This window comes from Mobula birostris, chromosome 3 (assembly GCF_030028105.1).
Source record: "Mobula birostris isolate sMobBir1 chromosome 3, sMobBir1.hap1, whole genome shotgun sequence".
Lineage (NCBI taxonomy): Eukaryota > Metazoa > Chordata > Chondrichthyes > Myliobatiformes > Myliobatidae > Mobula > Mobula birostris.
In genome coordinates, this window is record NC_092372.1 from 107,097,574 (window position 1) to 107,120,974 (window position 23,401).

At 41.6% G+C, this 23,401-nt stretch overlaps 1 protein-coding gene and 1 long non-coding RNA gene across 2 annotated transcripts in view; both read right to left on the reverse strand.

The window, feature by feature from the left end:
* The window catches only part of LOC140194679 (uncharacterized), a 66,773-nt gene extending 48,598 nt beyond the window's left edge, over positions 1 to 18,175 (reverse strand). The window contains exon 1 of the long non-coding RNA XR_011885263.1: positions 18,103 to 18,175. This is a non-coding gene — a long non-coding RNA (uncharacterized lncRNA). The remainder of the gene's footprint in view (positions 1 to 18,102) is intronic.
* Positions 1 to 23,401, reverse strand: part of ndst3 (N-deacetylase/N-sulfotransferase (heparan glucosaminyl) 3) — a 726,179-nt gene that overhangs the window by 686,438 nt on the left and 16,340 nt on the right. The window lies entirely within an intron of this gene.

Sequence of the window (23,401 nt, forward strand, 5' to 3'; positions counted from 1 at the left end):
GTAGTCGGCTAAGCACACACCCCCGAGGTGCACCAGTGTTGATTGTCTGCGAGGATATGGTATTACCAATCGACAAAGATTGTGGTCTTCTGGTTAGGAAGTTGAGGATCCAGTTCTCTATCTCTTCTACCTATCCACTCTCAGCTTCTTACTTCATCCACCCTCCCCCACACTCTCACCTTCCCCCTCACCTGGTCTTACCTGTAGGCTTGTAATCCTTCTACAACGCCCCCCCCCCCCACCAAATTTCTTATTCTGGCTTCTTCTCCCCTTCCCTTCCAAAGGTCCATTTATTATCAAAGCATGTATCCACATGCAAATCAAATTTCCCCAGACACTTGCAAAGTAAAGAATGGCCGTGAAAGTTAATCAGAGAGAATCCAACCTACCCGTGCACAACAACAATGACATACCAATCATCAACACCCAAACCCCCTCCCTTCGTACAAAATGAAACAAGAGTATAGACCCTCACACACAAAAGCCTCTCCTGCACACAAAAAAAATGAACACAACAGAACATCAACCCCAAATCCCCTCCCCTCACGCAACAAAACAGGAAAGAAACAGGTGATTTAAAAAAAACACACACACAATATAAAAACTATATCTGAAGAAGTCCACAGTCTATAAACGGAGTAGTCCAATCCACAAACGCAGAACCAGGATACCATCCTCCGATATCACCGGCATTCATCGAGTGAAATAGACACCACACTAGGCAAAGTCTATCAGCCTCCCACAGCGAGCCACACAGCGATAGCCTGCTCACACAGCCCTTTTCTGCAGTGATCAAAAGGAGGCAGTTGGCGCTGAACTCTTGTTCACCTTCCGTATTCACCTCAATGTCTCAATCTTCTTCGATGCTTTAATCGATGATTACTGGAAGCTTCAATCAGTGAAATGGGGTCAAACATTGGCAACAAGGCCATCTAAGTAAATGCTTGCTTCCTGGAATCTTCTCTGAGACAGCTGGATCACTCAATCGACCTCCAAACTGTAAATTGCAGGCTGATCCAGTCCTGACAAAGGATCTTGGCCCAAAACAGTGACTGTTTATACTCTTCCATAGATGCTGCCTGACCTGTTGAGTTCCTCTAGCACTTTGTGTGTGTTGCTCTTAGACAATTCCTTTTTCATAGTTTTCTTTCTTACTTTCCCAATAGCATGTATACTCTTTGCGAATTGCAATATTTTTTTTGTCAATGTTTATTGTGTATTTTATTGTTTTCCACAATTTTATCACAGGAAGATTGGTGCTTCATTTATAAGCATATTAATTTAAGCATGAGCCTCCAAACTGTCCCACACTATTGTTCAAATTGTCAAACACTATTGTCCCACAGTCCTTGGTGAACAAACTCCTGCTCCTCAGTCCCTATACACCACTGTGCAATTGGGTGATGGATTTCATAATGAACAGACCTGAGACAATCAGGATGTACAACCACTTCTCCTTCCTCACTATCCTCAACACGGGTGCCACCCAGGGCTGTGTGCCAAGCCCATTGCTGTACACTCTGTTCACACATGACTGTACGGCCAAACACCCAAGTAATCACATTGTCAAATTCACTGATGGCACGACAATAACAAAGAGATGGCTCACAGAGAGAAAGTGAAAGAGCTCAAGGCTAGGTGCCATGCAAATAACCTCTTCCTCAATGTCGAAAGGACAAAGGAGAAAGTTATCGAATTCAGGAGAACTCACAGCATTCACAGCCCTCCTCACATCAGTGGCACAGCAGTGGAAGCTGCAAGCAGTTTCAGATTCCTGGCAGTGCACATCATATGCAAACCTCTCAAGGTCCCAGAATACATCCTCCACAGTTAAGAAAGCTAACCGACATCTCACTTTCTGAGGCGGCTGAAGGGAGCTGGACTTTGCATATGCGTACTCATGTCATTCTGCAGATGCATTGGAGAGCGCATCCTGACAAGCTGCATCACTGCTTGGTACAGAAACTGCATTGCGGCAGACAGGAAGGTTCTACAATGGGTAGCCAAAACAGCCCAATGCCATCAAGGACATATATACAGAAAGTTATCAGATAAAGGCCAATAATATCATGAAAGATGCCACCCACTCTGGTCTTGGACTGTATGCCCCGCTCCCATCAGACAGGAGGCCACGTAACATCCATACCAGGACCAACAGACTCAACAACTCTTACCTTCCCCAAGCAGCAAGGCTGATCAACACTCTGCCCACCAACTCCACCACTACTTCTACTACTTCTTGTCACCACCTCATGTTAAGCCTAGAATCACTCTACGGACACGCAATGTATATCAGTTAACTTCGGCATTTTTGTTTATTGCATTTTTCATATATCATTACTGTGTTCTTTACCTTTCGTGGGGTTTATTTTCAGCTGGATCAGATCTAGAGTAACAATTATTTAATTCTCCTTTACATTCATGTCAAAGACATGCCGTTGAACAATACTATACTGTGCAGATGTCTTTGGCACCCTAGCTCTATACATATGACTGAAACTTTTGCACACTACTGTATACAAGAGTGAGATAGATCAACTGGTTAAATAGTGTCGCAACAACCTTACACTCAATGTCAGCAAGACCAAGGAATTGATTATGGGAATTCAGGAACAGAAAGTTGGGAGCACACAAACCCAGTCTTCCTTGAGGAGCCAGTAGGGGAAAGAATGAGTAGATTCGAGTTCCCGGGCATCAGTATCTTAAAGGTTTTTTTGGGCCCAACACATTGATGGAATTGTGAGGAAGCTCTACTTCATTAGCAGTTTGAGGAGATTTAGTACATCACCAAAAACACTTTCAAATGTCTATAAGTGTATGGTGGAGAACATTCTAACCAGTAACATCAAAGTCTGGTATGGCAGCATCAACGTGCAGGATTACAAGCCACAGAGTCTTATAGACACTGCCAGCTCCAAAGGCACTCCTTCCCACCACAGAGGACAACATCAAGAGGCAGTGCCTCAAGGAGTTGGTATCCATCATTAAGGACCCACATCATCCGAGATACGCCCTGTTATCATTTCTACCACCAGGGAGATGGTAGAAAAGCCTGAAAAGCCACACCCAATGATGAAGGAAAAGCTTCTTCCTCTCTGCCATTAGATTTCTGAATGATCCATAGACACATCCACATAACTCCACTTTTTGCTTGATGTTTGTAATTTCATGTCTTGTTTCGTAGCTGCAGTACAGTGCAAACACATTTCACATCATGTGTGAGGATAATAAATCTGATTCTGCAGTTTCACCTATTCTATCAACCCAGCCATATCACGCTATCACAGGGTTCCCAACCTGGGTCCAATGGTCCCCTCAGTTAATGATAGGGTTTCATGGCATATAAAACGTTGGGAACCCCTCTGCTACTGAGTCCTGATACCCACAATATAACAAGCCCTCCAACTTTGCTCATGAAATGGGCAACTAGATATTGTGCTATCCACTTCACCTCAGCAACAGATGATGACCAAGAACATATCCTTCCAGCGTGAAAGACTCATTTTGACTCACTGCCTTCTAGAATATAACAAATCTTGTTAACAAGCTTCCTTCGTACCATGCACTTTTGTGCACCAGCTTTTTATGTGGTACATTGTCAGAAGCCTTGTGAAGATCTAAATACCGTACATATCCAAGCACCCCATCAACTTGGCTGAACTTGCTAAATTTGTCAAACATGATTTGCCTTTCATAAAATCATATTTTCTTGATTTGATTACATCAAGCTTCCTTGTATGACTATTTCTTCCTTGATATAATAGATTCCAGCAACTTGCCAACGGCAGATGTTAAGCTAACAAGTCTAAAATTACACAGTACTTTTAATCCCTTTTTCAACAATAGAGTCATGTCTGCAGTTTTGCAATTCACTGGCATTTATCAGGAACTCAGCAAATTTTGAAAAAAGCTTAATCCAATTGCTTTATTTTCATTAAAGCATTCAGGTGCAGGTTACCAAGTGTCACAATGGTGGGCGTTGGGAGCAAGGGTGGACCCAAATGCAAGACACATCTTGTGAGGTTAACTTAATTCAGTTTATTGCTTGATACAAGGAGAGCAAAGCAGAAGCAGGAATAGCATACTGGACAAGTACTCAGGCCTTGGGCTAGGCTGGGACTAAGGGTCCGGGCTAGGACTCGGAATCATGGACCGCCAGGGCCAGGACTTGACCTGGTACTTGGGTGCCGCCGGGGCCAGGACGTGGTACTGGGAGCCGCCGGGTAGTGGCGAGCTCCAGACCTGGCCCAGAAACAGTAGACAGCGGCTCTCGATTCCCTCCAGCGGGTTAACTGACGGACCCACCTCGGCGAGGAAACTTTGCAGGCTCACTTTGACGAGGTAACTTGACAGAGTTGCTCCAGTGAGGAAAGGTGACTTACTGGCACTCGCTTCGGGGGAGACTAGGCTTGCTCCGGCCAGATGACATTGGCTCACAGTATCTTTGGTGACTTTGCAAATGCTCTCGCGCCGAATGGCTGAAAGCTGGAGACTATAAACTGCCGGTTTAGCCGAGAGTAAATTGCCTCCAATCACCAAGCCCGAGGGACATGGGATAACAGGGAACCAAAGGGAAACAGGGGGTCATTGGTCCGGATTGTAACATAAACAAAGTAAATTTAAAGGGACACCGATCCGGACCATGACACCAGGACCCATTAGTTTATCTAACACTATGCCCCTCATGATAGGGACCCATACAAATTCTACCATAATATGTGAATGGGACGTTTCCAGTGTTCGCAACCATGAAATTTACTTCATGTTTCAATTTCCCTTTATAATTCTAGAGTTTGCCTCTGTAGGGTTGCCGCTCATACCCTAGCTATCCTTTTCCTATATCCCACCAGAATCACTGTTCGCCTCCCTTATTAATCTTTTGTTTTCTAACTGCTGGTTCTTGTAGCATTCTTGTAAAACTGTTCTACCACCACCCCTCACCACTCAAGTTCTTGATTTAATATTTTTCTTGAGCTTCTTTGTTAATAATTTTTTCTCCTTGAATCCCTCTACCTAAACAGAATAAATTTCTGCTGAGAATTATGAACTAGCTATTAAACTTCTGCCACTGGCCATCCACTAACCTATCCTTTAGCCAACTTGCCCAGTCCACACGAGGCAACTCCATCTTTGTACCATTGTAACTGCCTGTATTTAAGTTTCACTTGCACTGAAGATACCATTTCCACATAGAGTGCTGTCATTCATATCATAATGCAATACCTTTCTCATTAAAAGAGTGCAGTCCTGGCGACTGTAAATGCTAGTCCTTCTCCTCTCACTTCTATCCATCGTTCACCCACTCACTCTCTGTACATGGTTAAAAACTACTTTGCTATCTTCTGCACCATTCCAGAAATTACGTGAGTTGCCGTGCTGTGCCTGACCAATTTCATCAAGTGATTTCAATCCACACTCAATGCTCTGAGACTGTGGACAAGATTAGTTCATAGAAGTGGGGTCAATGTTCACTCAAGATCACCACATTTTCATAAAACACCACCTGACCAGATCTACAAGGCATATTATTTCTTTCTATCTTTTTCTGCTTCATGGATGGTACTAACCCTTCCCCCACATCAATCTCAAAAACCAAATGGCTCATCCTCTGATCCTGAACTTACCCCAGTTCCCATATCACTCACTATCTTAACCCCAATGCCATTAACTCTCTCTCTGATTCCCTGGCATTGTGTCTTCTAAGTCTTCCCAACACAGTGTTCTACCTCTGATTATAGACTCCAGTATCTTGCCAATATCAGATGTGAACTAACAGGTCTACAGTCATCCACTGTCAAAGTTCGAAATACATTTACTATCAAAGTACATGTATATCACCACATACAACCCTGAAATTCATTTCCTTGCAGACATACGCAGTAAATCTAAGCAACACAATAGGATCACTGAAAGACCACATCCAACAGGAAGGACAAATGAACAGTGTGCAAAAGACAACTGTGCAAATACAAAAGGAAAAAGTTGTTATAAATAATAAATAAGAGTACATGAGATGATCCCCTGCTCTTCACCAATGATGTTCACAGTTTTCCAATCAAAAGATGACTTCCCAGAACTCAGTAAGTTTTGAAAACCTTCAACCAGTCGCTCCACCATCTCTGTAGCCCAGGATGCAGATCATTGGGATTCTGTGGCTTCACAGCATACAAAGGTAAACTTAAGCAGGGGATCTGCAGCTCTACACTTATAACCACATAATGACCGTAGACCTTCGACAAATTTCTTTATGATAGGAAAAATAAACTTTCCTAGCAGAATAAATGTATTCTTCTACTCCAGAAAAAAGGCTGTTGGCTTAACTGTTTGATCAAACATCTGCAAAATCAAATAATGGTTTTGTTTTTCTTCTTTTACTGTTGAGCCACTTTAAATTGTAGTATTTAACCCATAAAGAATGTTAATTGGAAATTGAGTTCAGTTTCTTTGAACAAGAGGAAACTTCATGAGCTCATTGACATTTTTACAATCAAGAAAGGAAGCATTTAAATAATTCACTGTTTCTTATAGTTCAAGTATGGGATACATGAATTAACGATCAGAAAATAAGCAAAAGGAAGAGAATAGTTTCACCAAATGGAATTATGTAATACTGGTATGGATATAGGAGCAGGGAGCAATTAGATGCATTTCTGAATGAACAGGAGATGAAGAAATGTCAGTAAGAGGGGATAATCTATCAGGAAAAATGACAGACTTGTTTAATTTTTTTTCTGTTGCTACAGTTTATGGAGTAAATCTACTTTTTGTTGCATGATCAGTACCTAGTGCTAAATGGATTAAAAGGAGCAAAAACCGTAAATGAACACATTGGACTCCCGCCCTATTTCATACAAAAAAATGGGTGAAACATTTCATGCACGTGAAAGAAAAGCTGATTGTACTTGACTTCAGCTCACACAATTTAAATGCAACAGATGGCCTCCTTGGCATAAAAGTTCATCACTGGCAAAAATAAAAGCTCAAAGTTATATAAAAGAAAATTTTGAATTTTTAGTTCATGGATAAAAGTTTGAAGCAAATAGGCATCATACTTTGTGATTCAGATTACATTAAGAGTCCAAACTCTACTGATAGTTGCAAATATTATCCAACGTCATATTGCTTTTTTTTTAATGCCTCAGAAGTGGAGATTTCGATTTTTTATTTGAGGGGTGCAAGTAAGTAATCCAAGGAAACACATTGCTAATACTTTTCACTGTTGATAACATCAAATCTAAAAATTACACACAGGTGAATTTATTTAAACAGACTATATTGGACATCATGTTAATATCCCTCAGGGAAAGAAATCTGCCATTCTTACCTGGCCAATATTCAACTCTAAGCTCACAAATCTGGGATGAACAATAAATGCTGGCCTTGCCAATGGCATCAACATCTCATGGCTGACTAACTGGGAAAGTACTCATCCCTATGGAGCTATGAACGTGCATTGTTCTCTTAGATAACCTTTAGTAATTGTCAAAGTTACTTTCCTTGCTCAGCTCTATTCAGACTGAGTAGAGCCTGTGTCAGCTCTGGTCTGGCAGGAAAAGCACCACATTTCACCTGCTCAGTCCTCAGACTAAAATATAGTAAGCGCTTATGATAACAGTGTGATCCAATTTGAATAACCGGAGTAGAATCCAGCTTCCTGCAGCAGGTTCCCCATGTGCCTGCTGACATTAGCAGGTTGAAGTCTGTTCCAAGGTAAATCATTTCCCCTTATTTTGAATAATTTCCATTCCTGGATTGGTACTGGGTGTGGGTTAGGTATGGGTATGAAATGGCCTTTTAACCTACTGCTAATAGAGAAAATGACTCAATGCAGCAAGTTATTGATATTATTTGTTTTCACAAATAAAACTACATGTCATTTTATGTTTTAAGAAAAACTGAAACAACTCATTTATTGTACTCCAAACACTGAACAAATGTTTTGGCCATCGCATGCACAAGGGGGGTTGTGGTCAACGAATGGTGTGAAATGGTGACCATCTAGAAGAAAGCGAAAATGGTGGACAACCAGATAGTGATCGAGAAGCCCATAGTTAAATGTGCTGTACCTCGAGGGACATAGCTACCTGTAGAAGGTGGCAAACGGCTTGCCACATGCCTCCAATCAACTGCTTGTGCACAGCACCCACAGCATAGTCTGAACTGTCAATAGTAATGTCTATAGGTGCGTTAGGGAGTGGATGCGGCAGTAGGGTCACGCTGGAACGAACTCATTTGGCACCATCAAATGCCCTGGTCACGGTCACTGACCAGTCAAGCACTTGATTAGGGTATTGCCTTGAAGTGCACTATATATGGGAAGCACAAGTTCAGCAGCTTGCGGAATGAAGCAGTGATAGAAATTTGACATAAGTAACTCCTGTAGTCTTTCAGTAGTGTGGGGCAGTGGGAGATCCATAACAGAGGCTACTTTTGATGGAAGGGGTTTCGCAGCTTCTGTGGAGACGCGATGGCCAAAAATGCCAATGGTTGACAACACAAGCTGACATTTAGAAGAGTTAATAATCAACCCATGTTAGCTTAAGAGCTTGAAAACTGTGCAGAGATGAGTTATGTGTTTGTATTTGGATGCACTGGTGACAAGCATGTCATCCAGGTAAACAAAAAGAAAATCTAAATCTAATCAGCCATGTGCTGCATTTTTCAGCCTAAACAGCTTGCGCAAAAACTCAGAGGCCAAACAGTTACCACAACTGTTTTGGGAATGTCCTTCGACCACACAAGCACATGATAGTAGCCCCTAACTAAATTGACTTTGGAAAAAATTAACTTTCTGGCTAAACATGCAGAAAATTCTTTGCTGTGTGGGACCAGGTAACGATTGGGGGTGCTGACCTTGTTAAGGCATCGGTAATCACTACATGGGTGGCAACCATCAGCGGACTTAGAGACCATATGGAAGGACAAAGCACAGTGGCTATTCGACTGGCTTACAATGCCAATTCTTTCCACGTTGGCAACTCAGCCTTTGCGGATGCCAGATTTTCTGGATCCCCAGTCTACATGCGTGGGAATGGGTTGGCCAGCCAGTTGTAGAAATCTGATGCATGGCCCTGTATTTTGTGACTGTAGTAGAGAATATGGGCTTGGTGAGTTTTGGGAATTCGCCTAGCAGTCGAGTAAACTCACATGCGGTGGTGAAATTAATGGCTTTGTGGCAAAGTCTGTGGATAATACAAAGCTTGGTGGAGGGGTAGATAGTGCTGAGGAAGCAATGCGATTGCAGCAGGACTTAGACAAATTGGAAGAATGGGCAAAAGAGTGGCACATAGAATATATACGTCAGCGTGCTAAATGAAGCAAAAACAACAAGCATTGAAGCCTACGTCATCAAGAACCAACTAAGATGGAGCGGTCATGTTGTTCGAATGAAAGACGAACGTCTGCTGAAACAAATCTTCTACTCTCAGCTTAAAGGCGGCAAACATAAAAGAGGCGGACAACAGAAGAGATTCAAAGACGTCTTAAAAGCCAACATGAAGAAATGTAACATCAACAACTGGGAAAACCAATGCCAAAGACAGGAAACTCTGGCAAGCCATCATCCGAAAAGGAAAGCAACTTTCAAAGCCAGATGTGCAGAATTAGAAAAAAAAGAGAAGAAAATAGAAAGAGAGGCAGCCACTACCAAAGCCTGATCTGCCATCTGGAACTACCTGTCCTGAATGCGCAAGAACTTTCAAAGCCAAAATTGGACTCATAAGCCACTTGAGTGCCCATAAATAGATCAACGGAACAAAGACCATCATCCTCGACCTCGAGGGATAGCCACAACGACGATAGTGTTGGGAAATACATTCTGGTAAAAGGAACAATAGTGTGGAATATTATCTAAATGGGGAGAAAATTCAAGCATCAGAGGTGCAGAGGGACTTGGGAGTCCTCGCGCAAGACTCCCAGCAGATTAACTCACAGGTTGAGTATGTGATAAAGAAGGCAAATGAAGCATTGCCATTTATTTCAAGGGGAATAGAATATAAAAGCAAGGAGATAATGCTGAACCTTTATAAGACACTAGTCAGGCTGCACTTGGAGTACTGTCAACAGTTTTGAGCCCATATCTCAGAAAGGATGTGTTTTTATTGGAGAGAGTCCAGAGGAGGTTCACGAAGATGATTCCAGGAATGAAGGGGTTAACATATGAGCAGCGTTTGGCAACTCTGGTCCTGTACTCACTGGAATTTAGAAGACTGCAAGGGGATCTCACTGACACCTACCAAATGTTGAAAGAACTAGATAGGGTGGATGAGAAGAGGATGTTTCCTATGGTGAGGGTATCCAAAATTAGGGGGCACAACCTCAAAATTGAAGGGTGACCTTTTAGAAGAGGTAAGGAGGAATATTTTTTAGCCAAAGAGTAGTAAATCTGTGGAATGCTCTGCCACAGACTGCAGCCGAGGCTAAGCCCGTGGGTATATTTAAGGTGGATGTTGATAGTTTCCTGATCGGTCAGGGCATCAAAGGATATGGTGAGAAGGTAGGTGTATGGGGTTGAGTGAGATCTGGGATCAGCCATGATGGAATAGCACAGCAGACTTGATAGACTGAATGGCCTAATTCTGCTCCCATGCCTTATGGTCTTATGGTGCATGCACTTGACAGTCTTTGTGGGGAACTTTCTGGGGGAGCAGGGTAACAACCCAAAATCCTTGCCATTCACAAGCTGGTAGTTCTTAAGATCAACTAATAGTCCTTAGGCACACAGGAAACATGCACCAAGCAGACATCTTGCCAGTTTAGCCAGGATGAAGTCTCATGATGCCAGCAGCACACTTCCTTGAACACTTGTGTCACACAGGAAGCATCGCTTTGAATGGGAGTTGGTAAGGAACAGTAGACAACCCTAGCAGTTAGAACCCATGGTGTTTACAGACCACTGATTTCCCAATGTGCTGGCACTGTCAAAGCTACACGATATTCAGCACTTCCTAATGTACACACCAAAGTGAGCTTGGAACAAACACAGGCCCAGCCTAGTCTGTTTCACGGCTGCGTGTCCTTATGGTGTGGGGCCTTGGTGAACAGCCTTACTGAGGCAGAGAAAGAAGGAGGAATGATGCACCACTGCCCAGCTGACTGTAGATGATCAGCCAATTTAGCAAAGCTCCCTATAGTCCTTCATGGGGGGCATTAGTGTGGGCTAAGCAAACTTGAGGAAACTTCACACAGAGGGTCGTGGTTACTGCCAGCACAAGTGGCCCATGTGACCTTGACTTCAATGTTTTAGAGAAGTTTGAATAGGTATATAAATATTTGGGATATGGTCCAGGTACAAGTCATCGGGATAGGTAGTTAAAATGGTTTCAGCATGGACTAGATGGGCCAAAGGGCCTGTTTCTGTGATGTTACTTCTCTGACTATGACCACATGCTGCCTCTCCTGAGAATTCACCAACCTTGTTTTATTTTTAAAGAACTCTTCATGCAGCAAATGATTTACAGCTGTGCCATATTCTTTCCACTTCTTGATTATTGACTTAACTGTACACCAAGGGATATTCAGTGACTTGGAAATTTTCTTGTATCCACCTCCTGCTTTTCAACAACCTTTTCACAAAGTTGCTTAGAGTGTTCTTTTGTTGTAATGGGGTGTAGCTTTTGCCAGGATACTGACTCACCAGCAGTTGGACCTTCCAGATACAGGTGTATTTTTACTACAATCAATTGTAACACCTTGACATCACACTGATAAATTTTAAGGGAATGGGGGATTCTCAGATCCCTGTAAACAATGAATTAAGTACTATGTCTGTGACGGCAGTGTGTTTGAATAATGTCTCACAGCTGCCTTCTTTGAAGCAAGATGAATAAAGTTCACCCAGATCTACATAGATGTCTCTGGGCTTTTCACACCTTTTGATTTTGACAAAAAGCAGCCCTGATGGAAATTAGACAGAACATTCTTTTCTTAATTGAAGCATAAATTTGACGGATGTTCTTATCTTTGTAATTAAGTTGTGGTTCCAGCAAACCAGGTAGGACATTCCTTCCTTTAATTAAGGTGGCTGGAGTGTCTAACAAATTGATTGTACTTTTGTATCAATAGTCCATTGACTTGGCCAGAACAGTTATCTAACTGATTGTTCTCTGTATCAATAGTCCATTGACTTGACTGGAATAGTTATCAAACTGATTGTTCTTTTGTATTGGTGGCCTTATAACTTCTGACAATTCTGACATCGGGCAGTGAACTTGTAGAACCATCAGGGAGATGAGAAAGGGTCTCTCCCTGATGTCGGGTCCAAGTTCACTCGCCGGCTGAGCTCGAAGAAATAAACGGGTGAAAAGATAAGTAACGATCTTTTTGTGCTGTCGTTATTTGATCCAGCACAGTTACGTTTACAACACAGGTCTCCAAAAACAGATCTCCAAGTAACTAATTATGTGATTTCTAAAACCAACTGGCGGCACCAGTGATGATTTGGTGTGTCATCTTAAAAGGGGTGAATACTTATGCAATCAATTATTTTGTGTTTTATATTTGTAATTGACTTAGATCACTTTGTAGAGAGCTGTTTTCACTTTGACACAAAAGCCTTTCTCCATTGATTAGTATAAAAAGAACCTAAATTAAATCCACTGTGATTCAATGTTGTAAAACAATAAAACATGAAAACGTCCAGGGTGGTGGGGGGGGGGGTGTGAAGAACACTTTGTGTTCTCAATTTCATTTTTGAAGACCTCCCACTTTCCAAGTACACCTTTTCCAGAAAACAGCTTGTCCCAATTCACATTTGCCAAATTAGTTCTGATACCATCGACATTGGCCTTTCTCCAATTTAGAAATTCATCCTGAAGACTCCTTGCTTATTTATTTTGAAAGCAATTGCATTGTGGTAAGTGGATACAAATTGCTCCCCTCCAGAAACTTCTGTCACCTGCCCTGTCTCAGTCCCTAATAGCAGATCCTGTATTGCATGCTCTCTCATTGGGACTTCGATGTACTAATGAAGGAAACTTTATTGACATGTTTGATAAACTCTATCCCATCTAGTCTTTTTACAGTATGGGATTCCCAGTCAATATATGGAAAGTAAACATCACCTACTCTAACTACTTTATACTTCTTGCAACAATCTGCAATCTCTTTCCAAATTTTTTCCATTAAATCCCTCAGACGACTGGGTGGTCTGTTTATAGCCCCATTAATGTGGTCATACTTTTCTTATTTCTCAGTTGCACCCATAACTCCTCCCTGGTCAAGTTCTCTAGACTGTCCTGACAGAACAATGCAGCGACATTTTCCTTGACGAGTAAAACCAGCCCTCCTCTTCAATCCCTCCCACAACCAAGTCTTACAAGCTAACAACTGCATTTTGCTCCCAAAACCCCAGCAGTTTCAAAGCAGCTGCATTGGCTAACATGTTCAATAACTCTGGAATTGTCCTAGATGTAGATATTCACAAATAAACAACAGACATTTTATTTTTAGGAGAAACAGTAACAACTCTTGTACTCCAAAAGCTGAAAAGCGCTGTAACATACTTTACATAATTACATCACATCAGACCAGCCTCCTAAACTGAACCCCAACTCAATTATCAATGGTTGTGAATTATGTTTCCATCAATTAAAATTACCCTACAATATAATAAGCATACACAGTAAACTGACAAACTTGCATTTGTGTCACACTATTACATTTCTCACAAATTGAATCAGATGGCTTCATAAACAAAAAACTGATATTGTAACTGTAGAAGTGAAATCAAAGAAATAAAATTCAATTTTGAAAGCAAGGTTAAGAACAACAGCGTGAACTTTGAGGGGTGGTGTTCTTGATTTCACCAATATTTAAGCATCTCAATATGCAGCCACCTCCTCAGGTAAATAGAAAGAAGAGCGTAAAGCACAGCTGCACATGCTACTCTATACCGATGTCTCTATTTAGCTTGCAAACAGATTCTTCCCAGCTTATGGCAGCACTCCATTCCTGTGAACTATTCATAACCCAGACAGCTTGCAAGTCAGAAATGTGGCAACAACCCGACTTCGCAGATGGCACAAAGTATCTGTGGCGGCCTATCTCACTGGTGTCCTGAATGCACATTCATATATATGCAAGGTACACAAGTTGGGAGTTTATAATCTTGGGGTGGGCGGGGTTGTATTAAAGTTTCGGAAAAGGATTTCAACCCATAACCTTTAACAAAGGGCAATAAAGAGTGAGATAAAAACACAAGAAATGAAATCAGGTATGCCAGATAACCATTTCAGCCTGCTCTGCCATTCAGTTAAATAACTTGGCAATTTTTCAACTAGATGCCCATTCCTTAGACTCTGAAAATATACTAAACTCAATTTTGAATATTCCCAATGACTATCCATCCAAGGACTAAGGATAAAGAATAACTTCTAAAATTCTGCATTTAAATATGTTCTCCTGAACCCAGTACTAAATGGCTGAACCCTTATCATGAAACCATGTTCCCTCTTTCAAACTTCTCCAGTCAGACAAAATCAGCATCTATCCTGTGCCTACTCCCCTCAATCAGCACTGGAACCATACCTCTACTATCCATGTACCTATCCAAAATTTACTTAAAATGTTAAAATCAAGCTCAAATGCACCACTTGTGCTGGCAGCTCATTCCACACTCACCACCCTCTGAGTGATGAATTATCCCCTCATGTTTGCCTTAAACTTCTTACCCTTAATCCATGACCTCTGGTTGTAGTCCAACCCAAACTCAATGAAAAAAGTGTATCTATATCCCTCATAATTTTGTACACCTCTAACAACTCTTATATACTCAATGCTTTGATTTATAAAAATTAATATGCCAAAAGCTTTCTTTAAAACCTTATCTACCTGTGACACCACTTTTAATGAATAGTGGAAATGTATTCGAGATCCCTTTGTTCGACTACTCTCATCAGTGCCCCACTATTCACTGTGTAAGACCTACTCTAGTTGGTCCTACCAAAGTGCATCACCTCACACTTATTTGCATTAAATTCCATCTGCTATTTGTCAGTCCATTTTTCCAGCCGATCCGGATCCTGCTGCAAGCCATGATTGCCTTCCTTGCTGTCCACTGTACCCTCAATCTTGGTGACAGCCACAAATTTGCTGATACAATTAACCACATTATCTATATCAATGATCTGGATGTCAACAACCATCAATGGACCCAGCACCAATCCCCGTGGTGCACCACTAGTCATAGGCCTTCAGTAAGAGAGACGACCATCTTTCTGACTTCTCCCACAAAGCCAATGCCTAACCCAATTTACTACCTAATCTTGAATACTAAGCAACTGAACCTTCTTGACCAACCTCCCATGTGGGACTTTGTCAAAGGCCTTGCTAAGGTCCACGTAGACAGCATCCACTGCCTTCACATCATCCACTTTCCTGGTAACTTCCTCAAAAAACTCTATAAGATTTGTAAGACATGACCTACATGGCATGAAGCCAAGCTGACCATCTTTAATCAGCCCATGTCTATCCAAATGCTTATATATCCCATCCCATAAATACCTTCCGATAACTTTCCCCACGAGTGATATCAGATTCAATGGCTATAATTTCCTGGTTTATGTTTAGAGCCTTTCTTAAATAGCAGACCATCATTGGCTATCCTCCAATCCTCTAGTACCCCTCCTGTTGCAAATGATTATTTTAACCTTTACATACTGTTCCGGTCAAATTTGACCCATTTTGACATTTGACAGTAGTAAAAACACCCTAAATGCCATTTTATTAAAGCCAAATTTTTTTCATTTTTGCACATTTTGGATCACTTTAGGAAAATTCATCAAATTTCAGCTTAAAAAATGGCATTTAGGGTGTTTTTACTGCTGTCAAATGTCAAAACGGGTCAAATTTGACTCGAACAGTATGTAAGGGTTAAGTTTCTCTGCTGGGGCCCCAACGATTTCCGCACTTGTTTCCCATAGGGAGGGAACGCCTTATCAGGCTCTGGGAATTTACCCACCCTGATTTGCTTCAGAACAGTAAACACCTCCTCCTCTAATTTGTAAAGAGTCCGTGAAGTTGATGCAACTTTGCCTCACTTCTATAGATTATCCTTCATAAATACAAATGCAAAAAAACTATTTAAGATTCCCCATCTTCTTTGGCTCCACACGTGGATTGCTATTCCAGAAGACCAATTTGGCCCCTTACAATTCTTTTGCTTTTAAGACATCTGTAGAATCCCTTAGGATTCTCCTTCACCTTGTCTTCATGCCTTCTTTTAGCTCTCCTGATTTCTTTTTCAACAGTTCTTTTGCATTTCTTACATTCCATAAGCACCTCATTTGTTCCTACCTGCCTATATCTGCTACATACCTCTTTTTTTCTTAACCAGGGCCTCAATATCTTTTGAGAACCAAGGTTCTTGTTATCTTTGCCTTTTATTCTGACAGACACATAGAAGCTTTTGTACTCTCAAAATTTCACTTTTGAAGGCCTCCCACTTATCAAGTGCATCTTTGACAGAAAACAGCCTGTCCCAAACCGCACTTGCCAGATCCTATCTGATACCATCAAAATTGGCCTTTCTCCAACTTAGAATCCTCCTCTCAGCAAAATCAATAAATCAACATTTTCTTTTTTTAAAATTTTATTTTTATTTGGATAAGGAATTCACGAGCATCATATACTTTTTTCACATGTATAACCTTCTCCATTTTTTATATGTATAAAACTATAATTATTTATACATTCTTAAGTACACATTGAGATGAAATAAAAAGAAATTAGACACTTAAATAGATAATTATGTACAGTAGAAATTCTAATCTATTAGGCTAAGTAATGGTATTAATTGTTAAGGAAAGTAGTAATAATAGTGGATTAGTAATAGTTTCCATACATCTCTTCTGGATCACTTCTGGTCCAAAATGTTGTGTGTAAGCCTATGTAACAACCATTATAGGTGTTTATATCCTAACTTGTTCATGCTTGCTCCTGCCCCCAAACATAATTATCTGATCCCAATGTACCTATTTATTTAATTTTATCATTTTTTATCCCTTACCCAAATCTTTTCCTTTACTTGTATTAATTTTCTATTTTCCAAACAAAAAAAGACAAAAACAGTAAACATTTAGGCTACGGGTGCTTACATTAGCAATATTACTGCGTTGATGAGAAGAGCAGTATAAATCATTAGGAGATTCATCTAAAGTCTGCTCGCATTGGGGTTATATATTCAATCCATCTATTCCAGATTTGATAAAATTTTTCTTTTTGAATTCTCAGGGAGTAAGTCAACTTTTCCATTTTAAATATTTCCAAGATAATTTCGTGCCAATCTTCTAATGTAGGTGGTATTGGATTTAGCCACTTTCTAGTGATTGATTTCTTACTTGCCACTAAAAGGGCCCGCAGCAACTTTGTCTTCCTTCTGTTCAAGAAACAATACATGCCCCAAATAGAGCGTCTCAAAGTTCAGAGGTATCTGGGTCCTAAATACCTTAACTAATGTTCTATGAATACCTTCCCAATATAGACTTAATTTAGGACAATCCCAGAAAATATGGAAATGATTTGCCTCCTTGGAACCGCATTTTCTCCAACACGTCACGTTTGTATCTTTATATTTTTCCTGATATGGGGTCTTAAAGTATCTTATAATATTTTTCCAACAATGTTCTCTCCAAGTCAAAGAATTAGTCGAGGACCACTGAAAGCTGCATATTTTCCCCCAAGCCTCCTCTGAAAGTACCAACCCCGCTTCTTTCTCCCACTTCTCTTTAATATACAATGTGTTTACATTTTTAGCATGGGAGAGTGCATTATATAATCAAGAAACTAATTTATTAGGTATTGAACCGCAAGCCGAATTAAGAATCTTGAAAAATTCTAATTCTACTGTTGATAGGTCTGTATATCTACAACTCTGGTTAACATAATTTCGTATTTGAAGGTACCTAAAAAAAGTCATTGTGTTCTAGGCCATGTTTGTCCTGCAGGATTTGGAAACTTTGTAATACTCTTACTGCGTCTCTTTGTGTTTATCAGCCTTCGGAGAGGACTTTTTAATCTTGTTCTTAGACATCATCCTTGCCCCTTTTATTAATATAGTTATACAATATTAAGTATTCGTCTAAATTCAATTTTGGGGCAGTTTACCTTCTTTTTGGCCAAGAGACCTTTTCCTTACGCCGCCATTCCCTTGATGACCCGGAAGTCCTCCAAAATCAACATTTTCATATATCTAAAATTGGCCATGAAGTCCAGACAAAAGTTTAAAAAAATATGAATTGAAAACAATAATCATTTCCTTAACAAAAGCAAAAGTACAACACCAAAGTGTTCCTAGCATATGATTGATAATTAAACAATATAATTCTGTATTAATCAACTGCAATTTTAACACTAATACTGTAAAACATATGACAAGCCTGCAGCAAACATTACAAAAAATGTGATTATACATTAGTGATCAGAGTTAGGAGTTCAATTCCTGCACTGTTCCGGAAAGAGTCTCTGTACATCCATCCTCACCATCGAATGCCTGGGGTTTCACTGGGTGCTCCAGTTTCCTCCCACAGTCTAGGGATGTAGCGGGTAGGTTTAATTGGTCATTGTAAATTAAACAGTGATTAGGTTAGGGTTAATTGGGGTTGTGAGATTGCTTGGGCAGTGGGGCTTGAAGAGCTGGAAGGGCTGAAAGGGCTGACTCCACGCTGTATCATTAAATAAACAAACCATGGAGGCCCACTGTTACAATATACAACATTATGAGGGTTGTTACACTAAAGATATCTATTCCAAATCTTACCGTTAGTGATATTCTACAAGACTGAATAAGATCGATCCCTGAATGTAAGTACACCATTTAACAACTGAACCAATCACTGCATAGGCATATCCAAAGTCTAAATGATAACCCACAGACTCAACAAAACAGATGGAGCAGAACAGTTAATGTCTCAACTGTACAGATCCATGTAGCTTTAAGTGGCAAAACATCCACACAGTGTATTACATTTTTAAATGATATAAATGTTAAAAAGTCTTTGTCTAAACAAAATTAAAATGGACAAGATTCTCACCTGCTGCCTGCCCAGATCTTCACCGAAAATGTACGACCAAAAAATTAGTGGCAGCGCACCTTAAGTAGCTGATAGAAACCCAAGGGCTGAATGACTCGATGGGTTGGTGACCTTACCAAATCAGAATCAGACTTAGTATCATTGGCCTATGTCATGAAATCTGTCAATGGGGAAGAATCTGCTCCTAAGACATTGAGTATGTATCTTCAGATTTCTGCGCGTCTTTTCATTGATGTTAGCAATGAAAAGAGGTCACATCATGGGTAATGGAGGTCCTCAATGACATACGCATCACCTTTTGAAGGTGTCCTTGATGCTGGGGAGGCTTGTGCCCATGATGGAGCTGGCTGACTTTGAAACCTTCTGCAGCTTGTTCCCAATCCTGTGCAGTGCCCCTCCGTGTGATACAACCAGTTAGAATGCTCTCCACAGTAGAAATTTGCAAGAGTCTTCGATGACATACCAAGTCTCTTCAAACTTCTAATGAAATATATCCAGGCAACATACATAAAAGTTGCTGGTGAACGAGCCAGGCAGCATCTCTAGGAAGAGGTACAGTCGACGTTTCGGGCCGAGACCCTTCGTCAGGATATATGAAATATATCCACTGTTGTGCCTTCTTTGCAATTACATCAATATGTGGGGCCCAGAATAGATCTTCAGAAACATTCACACACAGGAACTTGAGACTACTCATCCCTTCCACTGATGCTTCCGCGATGAAAGCTGGTGTGTATTCCTTTGACTTCCCCTTCCTCAAGCCCACACTCAATTTCTTGGTCTTACTGAGGCCGAATGCAAAGTTGCTGTATTGAGGCATTCAACCAACTTTATCTACCTTTTAAATAGTGAGCAGTTTGCTGACCTGCTTTAGAGATGAAGCTTAAATAGATAACAGGAATTATGTTTAATGGCCTAATGGGCAATCCGAAGAGTTGTTCAAATATTTGATGTAGGTACTTTTCTATATTGGTAGCAACTGTAAGAACAGGATTATTTCTGCTGTCCCCCACCCCCGCAACACTTCCAATCCATTTACAACTTAGAGAAGTTTTAGATGACATGGTCTCCATCTCATGGTACATCACATCCTACCAGACAAGACCTATCAAAAATTGTCTTAAAGTAAATTTCAAATAAAACATGATTGTTCCTTTGAACACCAATTTTAAGAGGGAGGAATGCCCCGTCTATGGACATTGCCACAGATTGAAGACCAATTCAATCACAATTGATTTTGCTGTTCCAAGTGCATTCGATTTATGGTCTGGATTGGTATGACATCTCTTAACAAATCTGATAAATTGCTATACTTATTTAAGTTTCCATAAATAATAATATGAAATTCAACAAGTCTTTTAAAGAGATCAAAAGGGAAACATCCACACAAAACACTGGGTACTACAAGAATAGGGACCTTCCAGCCCACACAGACATCTCCCAATCTCCACTCAGCCAAAAGCAGTTGCCTGCCATTCACTTCCAATTGATTACCTGCAGCCTATTTAAACCCAGCCATGTCCACCCAATGAAATCAGCCAGCCTGAACCAGTTGCTCCAACCAACAGTCACCTCACTGCCTGTGAATTCAGTATCTGTTCCCTGATTTTGTGGCCCCTTGTGGCTTGTTAGTTTGCAGTTGATTATTAAAGTTATCACTCACTGCTAAATCATCACCACAGCTCTGCTTTGGGATCAAGTCCCATCAGGATAGGTGAACCATCAATTGACCCAGAGAAGTAGGCTCTCCTGCAGGAGGTCATCCATCAATATGAGCATATGATCCAGAAAAGGCAGGAACCCACTGACCATCTGCTCGTCACTTTCAATCAACTCTGTCTCAAAACAGTGACCCCACAACAATCAACCTCCTCACTCGGAGCCCCGGTTTCCAGCGTCCAAATGCTTTGATGGATCACCCAATGCCACAACTTCCTGTTCCTGTACGTCTTACACTTTGAGCTCCAGCCATCTCTATAATTCTATAGACTGAGCCAAGAATGCCTTTGTCATCTCTTTCCTCAGTGGAGGAGATCTAACCAGGGGCACTGCTAACTAGGACAATAAAACCACCATTTGCAATAAACATGAGGAATTCACCACCGAGATGAGCAGGGTTTTTGACCATCCAGGAAGCAGAAGGGGACAGCCGATCAGGAACTTTGCCTGAGTCAAGACTCATGCTCAGTGCTGGATTACACCATGGAATTCGGGACCCCTGCAGCGGACTGGCTGGAAAGTGGAGGCACTGCTGGCCCACTGCTATTAAGGCCTCTGAGTGCTTCAGAATTGAGCTGTCTACCCAGGAGATGCCCATTGACCTTGAAAGCCTCATCACTCTGGCCCTCCATATCGACAAACATCTTATGGAACAACCCTCCAGATCATCAGTCAGAAGCCCAGTTCTTTCCCAGAGTAATTTCTGACTGCACGACACACATCACCAACGCTTCCAGAACTCATGCGGTTGGGGAGAGCTCCTTTAACCCTCCAAGAGCGTGATCATCAGTGAAACAAACTATGTTTACTGTGGAGCCACCAATCACTCACCCAAAGGTCCAATGTGTCCAGGGAGACAAGTGGCCTTGTATCTGGTAAGCTCCCCCCACCCCTTTGTTCCAGCACCATAGCCCAACTCTCTCTCTCTCTCTCTCTATCCTCCTCCACACCGACAGCTCTACATACACAGGAGGCTCTGGTTGACTCTAGCAAAGCAGGCAATTTTCTGAACTGGACTGAGTGTGAAGCTTGGACACTCTACTGAGTCTATCTCTCACCCCTTCTACAAGATGAGCAAAGACATCCCTTGGGGTCTGGGCTGGTCACACTGCACACACAGCCTGTGCACATGAACAGGAAGACACAGAGACCATCTAATTCCTCCTGATTGACTCACCCAACACTCCTCTCATCGTGGGTTATCCCTGGCTCTCCACTCACAACCCTCACTTCACTGGTCATCCGGTTCACTGGTGAGTTGGGGACCCACCTGTCTACAATCTGAGTTAACCTCACTCTATAAATCTCTGGAAATTGAGAAAATTCTCAATCTTATCAACTCCTACAGGAATATCATGACATATCCATGGCCATCAGTAAAAGGAAATCCAGCACCCTGCCTCCTCACAACTCACACAACTGTACAATTGACCTCCTCCTGGGCACCGCCCCTCCCCAAGGTCTCTGTTCTCCCTCTCACCTTCTGAGACCCAAGACATGAATGACAGCATCGCCAAAGCACTACAGCACAGTTCCAGTTGCCAGCTGGTGCAGGATTTTTCTTTGTCAAAAAGTAAGATGGGGGGGTGGGGGTCTTCATACTTGCATCGACAATGTGGACTCAACAATCACTTAAGAATCACTACCCTCACCCTTTGATAGTTAATACATTCAAAATCTTCATGGGACCAAGATCTTCACCAAACTGATCTACAGAGCGCATACAACCTGATCTGCATCCACTAAGGGATGTGTGGAGAACAGTATTCATAACACTCACTGGTCACTACAAATACTTGGTGATGCCTTTCAGACTTTCCAACAGTCCAGCCATTTTCCAAGCCTTCATTAACAAAATCCTGAGATATGCTACACAGGTATGTGTTCGCCTACCTCAATGACATCCTCATCATCTCCAAGGACTTCTAAGACCACATCTGTCACATCTGTTCAGTCCTTCAGTGTCTCCTTGAAAACTAACTGCACTGTTAGTGAAATGCCAGTTCCACACCCCTGTCATTTCCTTTCTGGTTATGTCTTTTCACCCCAAAGCACAGCCATAGACCCAAAAATATGTGCTGTTGTTGAATGGCTCCGACTGTACTCTCTCAAACAGTTACAGTCCTTATTGGGCTTCTCCAACTTCTACAGCCATTTCGTCAGTAACTACAGCAAAATCAGCAGTCCTCTCACTTCCATCACCAAATCACCTACCTCATCATTCAGCTGGTTTGCTGCCATGGACCACACTTTCAAGAGCTCAAGAGATGCTTCACTATCGCTCCCATTCTCCACTATCTTTCGTGGTAGAGGTGGATACATCAAACAGGGAATTACTTACCAATAAATGGGTCTTGGAGGATTGGAGACATTGGTTGATGGAAAACACCACACCCTCCCTAATATGGACTGACCTCCAGAAGCTCATTAACATACAACAGACTTGTCAGGCCCTCTTCTTCAAACCACCTCCTACTGACCTGGCTTCAAGTACAGCAAGGCTAATGCCCTGTCATGACAGTTTGACCCAGCCCATCATCCCATCCTCTCAGATCCCATCGCCAATCATCTGGGACCTTGAGAACCAGACGGCCAGGGCCTACAGCACAAGCCTACTCAGGCTGACACACCTGATGAAAGCATGTACGTGCCAA